Below are 19,763 nucleotides of genomic sequence, written 5' to 3' on the forward strand. Positions count from 1 at the left end.
TTCAATTACTTCTCACTGTGGACTACTAGAACGATGCCATACGTCTTAAAAGAAACACAGTTCCTTTCTGTGTTTGCATGCTAAAGAGAACTCAAACTCTGCCTTACACAGTCATTAAATAATGATGAATCTGGAGTTTTGTTTTGAAATTTTGTGGAATCTGATAACACAACTTAAGCAAACCTGGCAGTTAAACAACAACTCAACTAACATTCTGCAGTTTTCTGAAATGCTACACTGGCTCTCACTCTGGACAGTCAAACAGAGCAGAGGTCAGTCCTGATAATGGAAAAAACAAGGATTAGAACATGATTTTGGTCTTTCCTGCATGGTGCACAGTCACAAAGCATCCTGCCCTGCACCAAACGGCAAACTAGTCTCAACTAATGATCACACGAGGTAGGCACGAAATTTTTAATCAATTTTATATCAAAACCGCAAATTATTTTTATTATAGCCATATTCATCAACAGCATTGCCAATCAATAAGTATTAAGTAGGGGTGGGCAATATGACGATATTTTATCCTTATCGTGATAAATTATATCACAGTATGCTTTTCTAGGCATATTGTGGATATGGTCCGTACTTAAAGAACACTGACTACATGTTTTATTACAACGTGGGCACAACGTGGCCTGTTTAACGGGATTTAGTGCACTGCATTTTGGAAAATGTTGAATACAAATCACTGCAGCGGTAGGTTTATTATTATCACATTTGCTATATATGTGGCACTAGAGGTTCTATTTTGTCTGTTTCACCGTATTAAAACTCAGGAAAACTAAAAATCCAATGCATATTGTGTATTGTGAAAAATGTTGCCTTAATATATTATTATTTTATTACATAAAATGGTTGTGAATACACTGCCTGATGCAGGAGAAGATGGTTTTGAGATAGATTAAGACATACATACATACATACATAAATCATGTAAACCGCTTATCCTTCTGTGTCGCGGTGGGGTGCTGGAGCCTATCCCAGCTGTCATTGGGCGGAAGGCAGGATACACCCTGGACAGGTCGCCAGTCCATCAGAGATAGATTAAGACTTTGAACTAAAATGTAGTTTTAAAATACTACTCACTGTGGAGATGCAGGGGTGCTGCAACACCAAACAGTTCCCAAAAAGGTTTTACTTTACTACTACTTTACCATAATAAACATTACATGTAAAAACGAGAAGAAGTGCAGGTTTACCAGTCAGTTTGGATAGTAAATAAAATTGCTATATTTGCATTGTAGACACTGCGACCTCTGGTTCCTATTACCACCACTAAAAGGCTGGAGAAAATCCATGTCGGTAAGTTTTTCTGCAACTCATGACTTCAAACTACTTGTAATGACTGTTTACATCTTACATCACTTAATTATGCAAAAATACTAAAAACTCCTGGAAACGGTGAATATGATGGTTTTCTTTCAATTTTACTTTCAATTGAAATGGTCTCAGTGAAACCACAATCCAATATCTTCCTCCAAATCAGCCAGCCACCACATGCAGAAGTTTCTAGAAGCACAAACAGAAGCGTTTCAGCACAGCTCATATGGTCACACAAGCTTAACAGTCAGCAAAAGCAGCCTCAGTGTGGTTAACAGCCTCCCCTCTTTCTAACACTTGTGAACTTACAAATGTGCACACACTCACTCTAACACAATTGCTGTGAACTGCTGGTCAGCCAGAAATGCAAAGATAGCCATCGACGTCTGAAGGAAGACAGTCATGAGATTTGGAAATGACTGATGATTCAAATGACTCATACTGACGCCTTAAATGTTCATATAAACATCACGTTTATATACGGTTATATAGAAATCGTATATGAACCCACTGTAGCAGCTTGTCTGTAACTTGCTGCTTTGAGCCTTATAACATGCAAATAGTTATTGTGAAAACTGAGTATGAACAAACACTGGTTTGAGGACCGACAGCTTTACATAACAGGAAAGTGTACAAACATTAGCTTGGGTAACAAAGGCAGGTTTAAGTTTGCATTTTGTGAGCCGGCTCATGCATTTGCCCAAGAGGACGTTCATCCCTACAGTGACTGTCTACAAAAACAGCCTCCATATGCTGCAGCCGGGCGTTCTGGGGCAGAAACGTTAGAAATACACAAAAATTTCCAACCTCAGGTCTCAACTTGAAGGACCCATTTCATGGAAAACCAAACAGAGTTTTATTTAGTGCAGTCAAGCTTCAGCATGTACAATTCACTTCCTCAATCCATATGCAGAAACTGAGCTGCCCATTTTGAATTCATTTTTTTTGTGACGTCACAAAAACTAAGGTACATATTTCCACCTATTGAGGGTACAGCAGGTTAGCCCCACCCATTCACCTGGAAGTTATTTGGGAGGGTTTTGTCCTGGACTGCTTTGTAATGGTGACTACACTACAGGGCAGCCAATAAGAACAAAGCTCATTTACATATATTAATCTTAAAGGTCCCATATTCTCTGTTAATTACAGAGATACAGTTGTACCATTTGTGTGATTATGTATATATAAAAACACATACATACACATATATACATACATATACATTCATATACATATATATACACAAATTATATATATATATACACATACATACATACATACATACATATACATACATATATACATATACATACATACATACATATACATATATATACATATACATACATACATACATACATACACATATATGTATATACATATATATATATATATATATATATATATATATATATACACACACACACACACACACATATATGGTTCATTGACGTATAAGGATTTTCAATAGGCCAATTTTAAAATACAGAAAATAAGTATATCAATTGCAATTGTTCAAACACTGAGAATGCTGTGAACCCATAAATTCATATTTAAATTTTAGATTAAGTTATTTTAGCATTTTTTCATCTAGATGAAATGGCTGTGGCCTTAAAAAAAAAAAGCCATGTGGTGCGACCATGATTTATCTCACAATGAATTCATTTCCTTGACACACGTAATTTTTTTTACAAGTTCTCAGTATATAAAGCGTTTAGAAACAAACGGGTTTGCATTACTTTTGAGTTTTATAAATAACGATCTCATATTTTTGTTCTGTAATGTCTCAGTCACCTTCTTAAATGAAGTAACAGACATATTTTTCCTGCAAATCGCATAAAACTTATAAAACGTTTTTTAAAATGCCATCAACTCAAACATACTGCATCAGCGATTAACATTTCAGCCACAAAAATGAGATATTTTATTTTAAATTTAATAGTTATTGCTATTATGTGTCGCACCACATGATGAGGAGTGGCTCCAAATGACATGAATCTTTAAAAATCTATTTTAAAAGATCAATAAATGGTAAATTCCATACAAAAAGTAGATATGAACCAGTTTTATCATAATTTCAAAGATTTGTCAAATGTTTCATAAACTTTTCTTCACTAAAAATCTTATCACAAATCATTATAAGTGCAGCACATTCACAGCTTTGTTTAGAACAAGCATTTGGCTTAACAATGGAATAAATTCATTTTGATTTTCAAATCATTTTGAAAACAAACTTAGAAATGCTTTGCAGTTTTGAACAGGACAACAAAACACTAGAAATCATGCCAAATGGGATAAAAAAAATAAAAAAGAATACATTTAGAGTAATTTCAAAGAAGTTTTCAAAACAGCAGTCATGGCCGGACGGTCGCACCACATGATATTTTGACCCTTTAAGTAACAGGAAAATTACAATTAACTAATATTTTTTGAAAAGTTAAAGTGAGTAGATATGTGGGAGAAGTAAAACGTATATAAACCTGTTTTAAACTGAAAAAAATGTTGTCGGACAGAAAATTTAGGCGTAATAATTTGAAAATGCCTGTTGTTCTTTACACTGTGTGTAAATTTCATGAAGAATGGACCAAAAGAAACAGCCCAAAATGACTTGGGGGGGGGGTGTGGTTCCATTGACTTCCATTAAAAATAAAGTAGGTTTTTTCCTTCTCCTGTAAAGTTACCATTTACGTGTGTGTGTGTGTGTGTGTGTGTGTGTGTGTGTGTGTGTGTGTGTGTGTGTGTGTGTGTGTGTATATACTCTCTTCTGATTGGCAGCTCTCATTCAAAAAGCACCTAGAGTCGAAATACTGCTTTGAACTTCGATGAGTCGGCGGGGCTAAACTGCTGTAGGCTGATAAGGTGGGTCTATGTAAATGAGTTGGCTCTCATGACATCACAGTAACACTGAATTCAAAACAGGCCTAGTTTCCATACATGGGCTGTACGGGCTGTGTAGCGAACAATGTTTTAAAATCTAAAATTTTAATACTACTTCAAAGTTTTTACTTCAGTAAAGGAAGTGAAGTTGGGTTTCCCATGAATTGGATCCTTTAAAGGCACAGAGACAAAAACAGCCTGTTTAATTCTAAGGGACAAAGACAGGTAAGAAAGCGGTCAGGTAAATCTGAAATACCACTGTTTTGACACACAAACCCACACAAACATGCTAGGTGGACCTCAGGATAAGGATGGAGGAGCCGGTAGTTCCTTGGCTCAAGTTTGCATTCTCTGCTCACTGCAGGTGTTGCGAGACAATACGCACTGTGAACTGAATAGAGATAGATCTTATAATAAAATACATGAAATATTGGGAATTGTTTCTATAGTTCTACAATCAATTACATTCCCAAAATAATAATAATAATAATAATAATAATATTTAATGTAAAAAAAAAATCTTGGAAAACTGGGGAAAAAACTGGTTTGGTTAGCCTATATTAGACTAAGCTGAAGTGAACCTCTTACTCACCAGCTTCTTTTCTAATTTTCCATTCCATCTTAAACAGTGCAGCAGTTATAATTTGGCACCTGTGGAAAATTTGAATAAGAAGCTAACTTCAGCTTTGTCTACCTTGGATGGCTGATTATCTGTTTAAAACAGAGAGAGCAAACTTGAGCTGGAACCAGCCAAGTAAACTCAAACTCATCTCCTGTTCGGGACCTCTTTGTTTTCAGAGTTGAGTGCAATGATGATGAGGAAAGAGTGGTCAACAAATAATTCGACAGGGGTGTTTATAGCTCCCGATAACTGCTCGGCTGTAGACAGTCCTGGATTTCGACAGTTTTCTAGGACCTACTGAGCCACGCTGGACAATCCCCTCAAGACATTTCTGTTCATTTTTATTATTATGAGCCGTAATAAGACACGTTTGCCAAACGCATGTCACTGTTGTCGGAAGAAAACCTTGTATCTCCATTTTTTACGTTTTTACGTTTTTGCAATAATTTGAAAATGCCTGTTGCTCTGTACATTGTGTGTGAATTTCATGATGAATGGACCAAAAGAAACGGCCCAAAAAGACTTGGATGAAATTCTGGTTCCATTGACTCACATTAAAAGTAAAGTAGGTGTTTTCCTTCTCCTGTAAAGTTACCATTTTGGAGATACGAGGTTTTGTTCCGACAACAGCGATACGTAATGTACATCCAGCACTTTTATTTATATTATGTTTTATTGACTGTCTTCTAAGGAAACGCCTTATGTCAGTTATCTCTTCAACACGCACTGCTGTCTTTTACAGGAAAAAAAAATCAGACGTATAGAAAATAAATAAATAAATCTAAAAGTTTGCACACTTTTCTAATTGTGCATTGAAAATGTAAAGTTTTTGTCAATAAAACAGCAAAACATACTGTATCAGGAAATTTGCGTGACGTTGCAATCCTAGTGTGTATAACTAACAGTTGTGTGATATGAATAAATGCAGCACTATTATTTAAACTCAGCTGCTATGTTATGCTAGTAAGCCTCTAAGGCTACCTGTCATAGCTGCCCATCAAGAAAGGATAACATTCTACTTCAGAACGACTAAGAATAAAAGTGACCACTGGACACCGTTGGAGTTTTCCTAAAGTTTGGACACTAACTTTCAGGTTCTGACAAGTTAAGAAGCTTCTGTAGTGCTGGTTTCTTTTCAGGAGAGAAGATACCGTACTGGACTTAGTAAAGTTCTGCAATATCTACTATCCTAGATTTTAACTGAATCTGTAACCAAAATTAAAGGGTTACTAAATCTATTAGGCCGGGGCAATATCTAAAGATTTTTACCACAATATGTTCTTTTAACAAACAAATCAGGATGAGCAACCATATCGCCCCCACCAACCACATAGCATTAAACAATCAGTCTATCTTATCGCTGTCTTATACGATGTTTAGCGTTAACTGATTTAATGAAAAGGAATTCACACATTGAACAAGATAACACCGAGTAACTCAACACCTTTTGTAATAAACTACTTCACGTCACGTTTTTTTTAAGTTCGTACTGCGAATACGCATTCGTGAGCTCCTGCTGTCGTGGTTTCACAGCTGTTTTTTCTCTTTTAATGATGCACGACAAAGTGAATTTGTTGAGAAACTTCAGAGCGCTACATACGCATGAGTAAGCAAGTGAGATCCATGTCACACGCACATGCTTTACCTCTTATAAATACGGGATGTTTTCCACTGTATAGCAGAGCTGCCTGTGGGAAACCATTAAGTACTACATTTTTGAAATTCTACTAATCCTCTGAACCACTGGAGCACCTTAGCTCTATCTAAAATCTGCTCTATCTAAAATCTGATTGGCTGAGCCGCGTTCGAGGCCGGTGTAAAGTCCACAATATACGCACACCTACGACGACTCACCGCAACTGAACTCAGTATCGCTGCCACGGCACGGAAATCCTTGTGCTGCTAAAGGAAGGATTTTTGACTGTGATGCTGCTCGCATGGAGCACCGAGTGTACTGATGAAGTAGGAACCTGTTTCTGTTTAAACTGAGGGGCTGACAACTTATGTTCTTAACTAGACCACTGGTCAACTAGCCAACACGCTAAAAGATAGCTAACTGCCTAAACTCTCCATCATTAATATCACAGACTTAACTTAGTGTACTTATGGTATGATTAACTGTAAAGCTGCAATATAAAAGTCTAAACAACGCCACATGAACAGCTTACGGGCTTCAAATGTTCGCGTTTCAGTCAGAAGTAGCACCAAACCCAGGCTGAATCCCAAACGGCTCTGTATTCCTAAATAGTGTGCCGGCTATGGACGTTTAGAAATTGTACCCTCTACAGCCAAACAGTGCACTATTTATCGAGAATGGATTGTGGCTGAATCACAAATGACTACTTTTATAGCTGTATTAAACACTGTCGGGCTGCAGGATCCAGCGTTTAAACTCCTACGTAGTGCACTATGTGGGGAGCAGGGAGCTGTCTGAAATGCAGCCCCAGCTTGGGAAGAAGGGCGCCGCTGGACTGGTGCTAAATAAGACTCGTGGTGGTGATTTGGCGATCTTAAAGTACTTATAAAGGAAAAATTTTTGCATTAATCAGTGCTGTTATCATTGTTATATATATTCATACAATGACCGCAATATACAGCGATGGGCGGCCAAACGTTCTTCTCCTTATTCAGCAGTCCATGGTTGCTTAGCAACGATGCCATACTTTTAAGGAACTACATTTCTTGGCAGAATACTTGTTTATGTTGATTATTATTAGTAATGACAAATTATTTTATGAAAAATTCTGTGTTTTTTCATTTTTTATGTTGCCTGCTGGTTTTTTAAATACAATGAGCCACTTGAGGCTGTGCGTTACTACAGTTTTATCACGGAGAAAGGTGTTTTTCTCCGCTTCACGCCGTGCCTAAGAACACCCTTCCCCGTGGTAAAATCAGAGTAACCCACAACTTCTCGTGGCTTATTGCTTTATTAGACACTACATCGCACTCTGGGAAACGAGCAGCAGAGAGAAGGGGCAGTTCTCTCTATCGTCCACCCTTAAAAATGAAACGGCTCTTCAAGGATTTTTCAAATATGCAGTGGTTATATATGGTACAGGGCGCATTTATATAGCAATTCTCATATACAAAACCACTTAACATTTTTTCCCCATGATTTAAAATCTCTTCTATAAGAGGGTCCTGGCCAAGACAGGCAGCAACACATAACAAATTGTTCCCACAAAACAACACACTACAAGCATAAAACAGATCATCTAATAACCATGAAGCTCAAAGAACCTCTTGAATCCATCAATATATCTGTGCATGGTAAAACGGTTCTTCTCTGTGCAACGTTCTACACTCCATTCTTTAAAGGAGTCTAGTACATCATCTGGGTGTTAACAGTGCACTGCATCTCATTCATCTTTCTAGTCTGAACAACTGCTTGCACTAAAAGTGGCTAGTACACAATGGAAGTACGAGGGTTCTGCTTAGAGACTTCAGACACAGGAAGGTTTCACACATACTACCCTCTGCATAGCTTGAGAAGTACTGCTCATGTTAAGAGGTTAGCGCGTTCACACAGGATGCACGAGCTGTCTCAGCGGGCAGCAGAAGTGTGGCAATGAGAAAACATGCACGGGGCCTGTTTTGTCAACAGGCTGGAAAATACAGTGAAATAAACTATGAAAAGCAATAAACATGGAACAGAATTTAGAGTAGAAACATACACAAAAAGCTAATTCCACAATTCAGGACCTTTATCAAATGAAATGTGCTGCACCTGCATTTGTCAGAATGCCTACCAGGCTTGAAACGATGTCCCCGTCACCAGACAGAAAGGGGCTGACGGAAAACAAATGTACTGTGATATTTAACGAATTATATTTTTTAAGCAGAGCAACTGATTTGACTGTTTATCAGTTGGGAAAAAGGATGTCTCTAGAACTTTCCTGCTGTACATACGCAGCACAAATGCTGTATATGCGAGTTGGGGATCAACAATGAATTTTTTATAATTAAAAACATTTATAATATTTATTATAATAAATAATTGCTTAAAAAACAAATATCCAAATCAGATAAATGTGTAGAATTTACCAATATTTTGAAGCAAGATTTTACTTCTTATTTATTGCATTTATTGTGTATTTTTTGACATACAACAAGGGGCTACTCTGCTAAAACCTCTGTTTTTCATTTATATTATATTTTACTGCATTTGCACCCCTACCAAAACAAATGTTACACTTCCCAGTAATGCCTATCCTCGTAGATTTATGTATCAGCACTGGTATCAGCAGTTATATACAAGAAAACATCAGATATTGTCATAATATTGCCAATAATATTATAGTGTTGGCCTACAATTGTTGTATCTGTGCTCCCTTAATGTGGGAGCTATGCTCCCTGCCAAAGTCAGGCTACAGCACTGCATATCACACAGAGGTAATATGTGTGAAACAGGCCTTCATCTGTCTGTAATTTAAATGAATGTAATTTAAATGAATAAATAAACAAGCAGAGGTCAAACTAGCTTACCTCTCCAGAGCACTGGGCTTGGCCATCTTCTACTAACTGAAGAACAGACAGGAAGCGGCAACCTTTAAGAAACTAAGAGTGTGTATGTGTGAGTGTGGGAGGCATTAAAGCACAGACACACACACACACACACACACACACACACACACACACACACACACACACAGACACACACACACAGACACACACACACACACACACACACACACACACACACACACACAGACACACACACACAGACACACACACACACACACACACACACACACACACACACACTGAGGTAGAGAAAGATCACCATCAGTTCCGTGGCTTGTTTATAAAAAATCATTTCCTCCAAGAACAAAATTAGCTTCTTTGGTTCACATTCTTATTTTCTTTCAGCGACTTCCTTCATCACCAGATTTCCACCAGCGCGCAAGAGGCAAAACAGACTTTTAGACTATCTGTGAAAATATTAATAAACGCAGAAAGCCGTAAAGGTGCTTCAGACATCGTGCAAACATACTAACAACTATATTTTGCAGGATGCTTAAAAAAATGAAGCTTTTTGGACAAACAGGCCCAGAATCTTGGTATAGTTTCCTACAGTTCAGTAGCTATTAGCTGCCTACTCAAATCTAAAGCCACAGAACTGTGGTCTGACACCCACATCTCTTTCCCCACACAACGTCTCCGGTGCTCTACCTGTCACAAGAGAGGTTTGCAGTGTAAATCGAACCTCTGAATCCACCAATTCAGGCTGTTTCTGCACAACACGACCAAAACTGGCCAGCTTGCGACCAAAACAAGTGCATCTAAACAGAGACGGTGGAAGCAGAGACTCTTTTCAGCACTCACGCAGCAAGCCAAGTAAGCAGAGAACACAGGGAGAGGCATATGACGCCAAATACACCCGCAATCAATCGAGTTCCTCTATTTTGAAACAATCGCTCCTTTATTTCTTCCCTGGGCGTGTTTTTAGTGCAGAACTGGGACTCGGTGAGACATTCCACCCGCATTATGGGCACATTCCTGGCGTTTGGGGACTGAGCTGGGAAAACGGGCCTGGCACTCTGCAGCAGGATGGGGATAAGAAGAGCTTTAAAGAGTGACTAAATGGCATAAATGGCATTATTCTACCAGCAGCATGGTTAGGGGTGGCAATATGACGACATTGTATCGTATCATGATAAATTACATCCCAGTACGCTTTTCTGAGCACATCATTGACACTGTTAGTACTAAAATCAGTACTATTTAATTACAAAGAGCAGAACTGCTCTTGTTTATTTGGATTTAGTGCAGCACCATAAACACTGAATACAAATGATTATTCTCATATGCATTACAGTCTTTGCTAGTATTTTCTTAAATGCTGCTTTATAAAACCTCAGAAAAACCCAGTCTCATTTCTTATTTTTACCCCTACCTCTTGTTTGCGAGTGTCACCCTAACCCCTTGGAGCTGAGTTACAGGGTAGTGGTTGAGATCTTCCCTCTGAAATGGGACCCTCAAATAAAAAGAGCATCACTTCATTAACAGCTACCAGCGCTGCTCTGTAGGCGACCCTGCCAGTCTGCAGTGACAGCAGAGGAGGGTAAAGTTCAGCTCCTCACTGCTGGGCTTTAGTTACATTTAGGGCATCATTTGCCTTCAAAGAGGGGGGCAATTATTTATTATCACCCACCCCTAATTCTTCAGTGATATGAAGCTGAAGTCAGATATTCACCAGATTCTTGTTTGAATTTTCCCGCTCCACCTTAAATGGAGCAGCAGTTACATTCTGGTGCTTCAGGCGTCAGAACTGCTGGACTATTTAAGGTGGAACGGGTAGTTTAGCTAGCTAGCTACCGAGACATTAGTATGCTATTAACTATTTTTTATGCTTGTTATGAAGAAAAGGACCAAAATACACTGAAATGACATTAAACTAAGACAATACAATGGTTACTATTTATTATTTAACAGAGAAAATCCTCACATTTGTGGGTTTCTTTGGTCTCTTGTTCTCCATCTTGCCATTTTTTCTTTTCTCATAACTCTCTGTTTGGAGTCTCTGAAAAACCTCCGTTTGGAGGGTCAAGCAGTCCTAACACTTTTCCCTCCCCCTCTATCTCAACAAGAATTGTGACATCCTACCCCAGACATGAACGCGGCAAACGGAGGGGTAGGGCTGAGTGGTAAGGGCGAGGAGGGAAATGGGGTCGGGCCTAAATATTATAATACATACTATGTTATGTGAACAAATCTTCAAACAGGGCTGGACAACACGACACCAGTTCTCATTATCATGTTCTAGACGTCCTAGAGCATAATTAGGCCTGGTTAATTGGACTTAGTGTAGCACAGAATGAGAAACGTTGAACACAGATAATCTGAACTCACAGTTTTTGACAGTATTTTTAAATGTGACTCTACTGGTGATTTTTTTTGTCTGCGCGTGATCAGAAATCAGAAAAAAAGCATTGTGACGCATTATAAATGTGAAATTATCTTTAAACACTGAGATAATATTATATCTGCCCCTACAGTATCGTACAGATCCCGTCATTCCACTGCTGAACAGTACCGCACTGGAGCTCTATGACACGATGCAACTTTTGGCCAAAGTGTGTCAAAAGAATTTTCGACCACAAAGTGGAACAATAAATGTCAGCACAACATAATAAAACTTCCAAAAACCTGACTGATTTGTAATCATATGCGAGGATGTGGACGTCTCTCACTGTTTAACTTAGGAGGCTTAGCTGTGACACTGTGTTAAAGTTAACCCCGCTGTGTGGGGGCTGCACTTTAGCCTAGCTACCTCTCACTGTGAGTTTACACGCTATAACAGCCACACAGAGGGCGACGAAAACAATATACAAAACAATATGAAGATGGAAAAACAGACCTCGGGGTGAATCTGGAGAGATATCTGATTGCTGTCAATGACATTTCTATGAGAATACGAGAACATGACTAAAAGCACTTTCTACCTAAATCTGTTTAACCACATAAAACATCGATGTTACATTTTACCCCACATCAAACTACCTTAATGTTTAATCCACTTCACCCTCGTGATGTAAATAACGTTACAAATGTCAGAGTTTTTGTGAACAAATTGTGAAGAAACAGAGATCTAGAGCTGTGTTTACCAACCCTGGTCCAGCCAAGTGCCTCGTGAAGCAGGATTTCTTGCTTATCCTGCTAACTTTCTGGCTTAGTTTGATCTACTCCTGTATTTTCTGTCTCACAAGAGCAGGTCATTTGTACTAGAGCTGAACGATTTTAGAAAAATATCCAATTATGATTTTTCTGACCAATATTGAGACTTAAACTGCAATTGTTTTCTATATATTGAGGTATGGGCCTCTTTTGGGAAGACCAGCATCTACTTTTTCTGGCTTACAGCTTGAAGGTTTAACACTGCGTGCAAGCCTGCCAGTTATTGTGGTTGTGATGTCACAGTACACGGATGTTTGGTGGTTTCTGATTAGCCAAATTAATCTAGAACACATGCGTCAGGCTCCGGTCCTCGTGGGCCAAAACTCTGCAGACTTCAGCACACTGCCTCATTAAACACACCTGATTTAGCTCATTAGCAGGGCCTTCATGAACTGAATATCGAGTGTTAGATGAGGGTAAACGCTACACTGTAAGCCCGGATAAGTTAAATTTACTTAAAAAATTTGAGGAAACCGGTTGCCTTAAAAAAATAAGTAACGTGTAATGAAAACTTGAGTTAGAATAACTATAATTTTTGAGTTAGGCTAACATAAACGTATGTTTGTGCAACTTGTAAATTCTAATTATTGTAATTTAATGTCTTGAAAGTGCAATTTAACTATATGTTTCATTAGGCAATTGAGAATTTTTTTCTATGTAAGTGATATTAATCACTTTGTTAAACACCGAAGTGTTAACCTTTACTGTGAACACGGTCACTGACCAACACAAACGCCCACTCATCAGCAAAGAGAACGACAACCTTCACTCTTAGCCAACAACACAACGTCAGCTGAGTAAAGCACATATAAAAAACATTCACCTGAGGAAGAGCAGCCTGGGTGGAATGAAAGCACACTGACGGTGAGTAAAACAAACGGAAAGAAACACTCGGTATGCAAATAGATGGAGCCAGGAGCCAATGGGAAAGAACTATACGTTTTATCTAATGAAATCGTGTTAACAAAACAAACGTAATTTAATTCAAAGCTTACTTAGTTTCACTCAGTTTCACACATTTGTTCAGCAACTTCAGTGAGAAAGAAACAATTAAAACCAACAGAAATGTCATTGTTTTTTGAATGTGGAGTTTCAAAGTTGCCATAGCAACAGACTAAACTAAATAGCATTAAGTTAATACAACTCAAAAATGCCATTTGAGTGTACAAAATCATCAAAAACGTTCCCTTAACTTATTTGAGCCATTAACTTGTTGAGCAGTGTGTGGGATATACTGAGTTTTATGTACAACAGACTTAATTTATTTGAGTTAATACAAAATGCGGGATTACAGTGTAATCTCCCCCACACTTTGGCCCGGAATGTCCCCAGTGTGACATGCATGATCCAGAAGCAGTTCACTAACCCAATAATATGGGGCTTAAGTTTATTTCAAACTTGCAACGTGTCAACATTGTTGACAACAATAAAAACTGCTGCTCATGTGATTTGAAAACTGAACTCTTTCTAATTGCAACTTCCATATATGGCGATTCATCTTTCAGCCCTAATTTCTACCAGGCTACATTATCACGGCAATCTATGCTGCAGGCCTAACCTGCTCCACATTTCAGATCATAAACAGCTCTTGGACCAATCAGAGCAAGCTTCTGACATATCAGGGACGACGGACGTGGACCCCTACAAGGACTGGCATTTGTGGCATCAATCAAGTGAAAAATATCGCTTCTTCAGGTGAGGAAGCAAATCACAGCGCACAGACATTAAGAATGTGAAGGTGTTTTTACAGTGGTGGTGGTGGTGGCGACGGTGTTTCTGCTTTACCATTAGAAATGCTTTACTTTCTACATATGTACATAGATTTATTCTACTTTCTTTGAAAAATAAGCTGTCAGCTCCTCCTCATGACTGCCTGTTTATCAGAGGTTAACAGAGGCAGCTGTTCCCCACCTTCATTAAAAGAGTTAACCGTGTATTCACTCGTTAGGTGTCGCGAGCCCCGTCCAGGTTAAATTAGCTCCGTGAGAAAGGCCCCTGGAGGCGCCGCTGCCCTGCACATTACAGTGTTTCCTTGCTCAGACACACCCACTGCAAGCCAGGAAGGCTTGTAAATGAGCTGCACATTTTGTGAGCTTCCCCAAAGCATCTCAGCACAAAGAGGAAGGTTCCTAAATGGTGGAGCGAGCATCACTCTGAACACTCTCTCTACCAGACTAAATTGCTTAGATGGATCAGGTGTGTTGGAAACATGAAAAACACCAAAATGTGCAGGGACTTGTGGCCCTCAGGGCCAAAGCTGGGAAAAACTGATCAGAACAACATTACAAAACTAGGACAAACAAACAACTTCCACCAAGTGTTTGCATAGTTCCAACGTAAACCAGGCCATTCAGAGTGATCTGATGTAAAATGGCTTGTTGTACATAAGTTAGATGCTCAGATCTCTTTATGGTGGTGGTGAATGGAACCAGGGTCATCAGGTCTACAATACAAATATAGCCGTTTTATTTACTGTCCAAAACCACCAGTGAACCTACACGAGTCTACATGTTTTATATGTAATGTTTAAGACGGTCAAATAGTGGAAAAACAAAATAAAAGTAATGGAAAACTATAATAAATAGTGATAAAATAAGTTTTCTTTGGGGACTATTTTGCCTTGCAACGGCCTGCATGTATCCCTCCGCCATGAATAGATCAAAATAAACGGATCAACGAGACATTTTAGGCCAAAACCTTCATTAAGTAACTTATCAGGCTTCAGGCAGTGAATTCATAACCATCTAGTGTGATAACTTTCAGTGAGGGAGCTTTTAGAGGCGTTAAACTATCGAGACGTCTGGTTCCCATCACCACCACTGCGAACAACTCTGACTCTAGAGCCACTCCGAATGACTCTGTTTACATTTTACGCATTCAGTTATGCAGAATTTTTCGCAAAATTGGTGGAATTGCCCTTTAAGAGGTTCAGGGGAAACTACAGTGGCCTTGTCACTGAAAACTGAGACTCTGCCAAAACAGCACAAACACACGAGCGGCTTATTTAGAGACTGACGAGAAGCAATACAGCTACACAAATCTGTGTTCCGTCCCACCTTAAACAGTGTTACATTGGAACTGCAGCAGCATTTAAGGTGGAACGGGAAAATTGGAATAAGAAGCTGGAGAGTAACAATCCAACTCCAGCCTCGCCGACTAGAGGCGTTAAATAGTGCGCTCGTGCCTTCGCGTCCCGCTGCTGAATGAACGGTCCACTCCGCATTCTCGCCCAGCTCGACAAAAACAGCGTCAGAAAAGAGGAGAAAGAGGAGAAAAGAGGAGAAAAGAGAGGTAAAGAGGATTCTTACACTGCTCGTCCCCGCGGCGGAGCGCGAGTCCGGTGAGCGAGGGGAGCTGTGGCGGCGAAGCCCACCGCTCCTCTGAACAGAAACAGACCCGCTAAAGCCACTAAAACGACCTTTCCGAGCCGGGCTGCTCCACCGCCCTCCTCCTATCGCTCCTTCTCCTCTCTGGGGCTGTTTTTCTCTCCTCCTCCCGCTGTGGATGCTAGTCTGTCTGACTGACGGTTAAGTTTTTCGTCCCTCGAGCCTGCGTCCGTGTGTCACGAGCCGAACTCGGGGTCACGTGACGCGTCCCATAGAAACGAAGGGAGCTGCTGTTTTCCTCCATGTTCAGTCAAAAACACCCCGAGAGGGGCTGCACTGCTCCCCCCACCTGCGCCTCTTCTGTCTTACTGTCTCCCCTCATACACTCCAGCTGCAGGTTCGCGACTCAGACACTTTACACCACTTTTTCCCTTCTTTCTCTCTCTCTCTCTCTCTATCTCTCTCTCTCTCTCTCGCTCTCTTTCTCTCTCTCTCTCTCTATCTCTCTCTCTCGCTCGCTCTATCTCTCTCTCTCTCTCTCTCTGTCTCTCTCTTTCTCTCTCTCTCTCTCTCTCTCTCTCTCTCTCTCTCTATCTCTCTCTCGCTCGCTCTCTCTTTCTCTCTCTCTCTCTCTCTCTCTCTCTCTATCTCTATCTCTCTCTCTCTCTTTCTCTCTCTCGCTCTTTCTTTCTCTCTCTCGCTCTATCTCTCTCTCTCTCTCTCTCTCTCTCTCTATCTCTATCTCTCTCTATCTCTTTCTCTCTCTCGCTCTTTCTTTCTCTCTCTCGCTCTATCTCTCTCTCGCTCTCTCTCTCTCTCTCTCTCTCTCTCTGTTGATGCCCAGCCAGTGGTTTCGGCGGAGCACAGTTAACGTTATTATTAGTTTATTAATTTCTATCCTATTGATAAACAGCTGTTTAAAAAGACCATTTCGTTTGTTTATTCTCTCCACTAAGGTGACATGGTGGTTATTTTTTAACAAGGCATGGCCTCGAATTAATATATTGAGACCACGAGTTAATATGTTAAGGCCACAAGTTAAGTTTCTTCATAACTCTTGGCCTCAACACATCACGGAGCCCTGCTGGAGGCATCCCGTACAAATACAAATAATGCGTTGGTAAGGCGTGGGAATGAGATAATTAATCCTTGAACACATCTTAATAAGGCATAAAATCATTCCCACGCCTTATTAAGCCATGGTCACGACTTAATTATCTTGTCCCCATGCGTTAATACGGCGTGGCTAAGTAGTATATTAATTTGTTTCCTCAGTATATTAAACTGTGGGCTCAATATAGTAACTTGTGGGCTCATTATAGTAATTCATGCCCTCCATATAGTAACTCATGGCCTTAATTAATTTGTGGCCTCAATACATCTACTCGTGAGCTCAGTATATTAATTTGTGGCCTAAATATAGAAATTAGTGGCCTTAATATATTAATTTGTGGCCTGAATATAGTAACTTGTGGGCTCAATATAGTAATCCATGGCCTCCATATAGTAACTTGTTGCCTTAATTAATTTTGTGGCCTCAATATATTAACTCGTGGGCTCAATACATTAATTTGTGGCCTCAATTTTGAAATTCATGGGCTCAATATATTAATTTGTGGCCTGAATACATTAATTTGTAGCCTCAGTGTATTAACTTGTGGGCTCAGTATAGTAATCCATGGCCTCCATATAGTAACTTGTTGCCTTAATTAATTTTGTGGCCTCAATATATTAACTCGTGGGCTTAATATATTAATTTGTGGCCTCAATATAGAAATTAGTGGGCTCAATATATCAATCTGTGGCCTGAATATAGAAATTTGTGGCCTCGGTGTATTAACTTGTGGGCTCAGTATAGTAATCCATGGCCTCCATATAGTAACGGCTTAACTCGTGGGCTTAATTAATTTTGTGGCCTCTTTATATTAACTTGTGGCCTCAATATATTAACTCATGGGCTAAATAAAGTTAAATGCAACCTCAACATATTAACTTGTGGCCACATCTTATTAAAATCGCCCTGTCACCTTGGGGGCTCTGTACTCCATTCCTCTTTTTAGACAATTTAAAGTGGAATTTCACAGTTTTTTTTATTTCTGTGTGAGGTGTAAACAGTAATTCGGAGTGGTTTAATGTGAAATAGTTCATTGTAGAGAAACTTACCTGATCTGTATTTACAGTGGAGGCCATAGGAACCAGGGGTCACAATGTCTGCAATACCAATATAGCCATTTTAGTAACTATACATAAAAACTACTGACACTACACGTCTTCTGAGATTGTATATGTAATGTTATTGATGGGAAAATAGTAATAAATCTGGAAAAAAGTTTTCTTTGGACAGTTTTGCCTAACACCCTCCATGTGCCTTTCCACTATTTTTCCAGAAATGCATCTCTGCTGATCAACCACTAGGGGGCGACAATGTTTCATACAACACAAAGTCACGAACGCATGGTGCACCACCATCATTCCCTATCATTAGTCATATTTCTGAAGACTTTCTAGCATTAAGCCTGTTTTTAAGCTAGTTTTTAATGGGTCGGTCAGCGCATTTGGGTGGGCCGTGGCATTCAAGTGGGCCTCTGAAAGCTTCCCAGAGGCTTCGGCCTTGTTAGGCCACTCACTGCCCTGAACTGCACGACTCCTTTTATTATGCCATGATGATTCATCAGCAAAGAGCCTGCTGTAAGGAGTGCTTTACTGGCAGGCAGAAAAAGGGGTGATGGGGAGGCCGGGGTGAGCGATGGAGGAGCGGTGAGTCACCGGACGGGGGCGAGTCAGACACTTTAAACTGAGCATGCCCGGCGGCCTCCGCTTTTCTTCCGCCCTCGTCCAGTCGTGTGGGGGTTGTTTTAATAATTTGCTTTGGGTTGAGTACGCTGAAGGACTCATGATCCAGGCTCCTGTGTGTGCATGTGGCCATGCAGAGGCCTGGGAAGTGTAGAAAAGTATTAAAGATCTCTCGTTTTCAGATCTGAGAATGTATGAAAGTGAGGAAAACATTACTTAAAGGTGTATATCGGGCTATAGTAGCATTTAAGTAGGTTAAATGTCATGATATGCAACATTGTACAGCAATGCATCCCTCAGCCTCATCGGTTTGACAGAATTCATGATTTTGTATCCTTTTCGCATTTTCATACTTCCTACAATGCCCAGCATGCATTGCAGAAAATCTGTCAAGCAACCACAGCCCCTTTCACACTTTCATATTCAAGTCGTCACAGCAGGGAGAACGTTACAGTAGTGGCGGTGTTTACAAATGAGAATTTACATCTTTATTAAGGAATTTAATACTTTTTCCATGTTTATTTGGTGTAGTTTTCACTTTCAGACATCAGAGGGTGACAAGGTCTACATACTTTTTCAAGCATCACCTGCTTCACCACAAAAGCAAGTTTCTCAACAAGGTTAGCCAAAGTTAGCTGCTAACGTTCACTAGAATAGTCAGTGTGGTGCAGGATGGGAGTAAAGTTAATGGTGCTGGTTATACCTCATTGTCTGTTGCTCATATTCTGTGATTTAACTTTATATTTTTACATTTTACTCTGATTACATTTTGTTTTGTGCAGTGTCCAGTGTTGGAAAGGACCAGGATCCTCTGTAAGCTAACTGCAGTTTATGGTGGGATGGAATATTCCAAACATAAGCTGGCGAATAGGAAGCCGACAGCTTTGTCCTAATGCTAACGTGTACTGTGGAAAAGCACAGTGTGCAAAGTACCCCAGTATTCAGGGGGTCCCATGTTGGCTGGCTACTCCACTGTTAGCTGGCTGCTAACTCACTCGCCATAGTGGTGCTGATGCTAGCTTCAACGGCAGTGAAATGTGTAGTTTAACAAGGCTTCCTTGGAAACGCTCCTTTCTAGTTTGGTAAAGCACTTTTCCACACATTAATTCAGATCCTACACAGATCCTTTTCCTCTAGTGTCTTGG

The 19,763-nt window shown here is 39.8% G+C and overlaps 1 protein-coding gene and 1 long non-coding RNA gene across 3 annotated transcripts in view; one reads left to right on the forward strand and one right to left on the reverse strand.

Moving 5' to 3' along the window:
• Positions 1-16,258, reverse strand: part of LOC118802270 (arf-GAP with Rho-GAP domain, ANK repeat and PH domain-containing protein 1-like) — a 155,507-nt gene extending 139,249 nt beyond the window's left edge. The window contains 1 exon segment of the mRNA XM_036562750.1: positions 15,808-16,258. The gene's annotated coding sequence lies outside the window, so the exon portion shown is untranslated.
• Positions 317-5,728, forward strand: LOC118802271. 2 transcript variants are annotated; one of them, XR_005006642.1, is made up of 4 exons: positions 317-399; positions 1,248-1,305; positions 4,099-4,182; positions 4,999-5,728. It is a non-coding gene; the product is annotated as an uncharacterized LOC118802271 (long non-coding RNA). The 2 variants fall into 2 exon arrangements; XR_005006643.1 differs by lacking the exon at positions 4,099-4,182.
• Positions 16,259-19,763: the final 3,505 nt, after the last annotated feature.

The sequence above is a fragment of the Colossoma macropomum genome, unplaced genomic scaffold (assembly GCF_904425465.1).
Source record: "Colossoma macropomum unplaced genomic scaffold, Colossoma_macropomum, whole genome shotgun sequence".
In the NCBI taxonomy this organism is placed as follows: domain Eukaryota; kingdom Metazoa; phylum Chordata; class Actinopteri; order Characiformes; family Serrasalmidae; genus Colossoma; species Colossoma macropomum.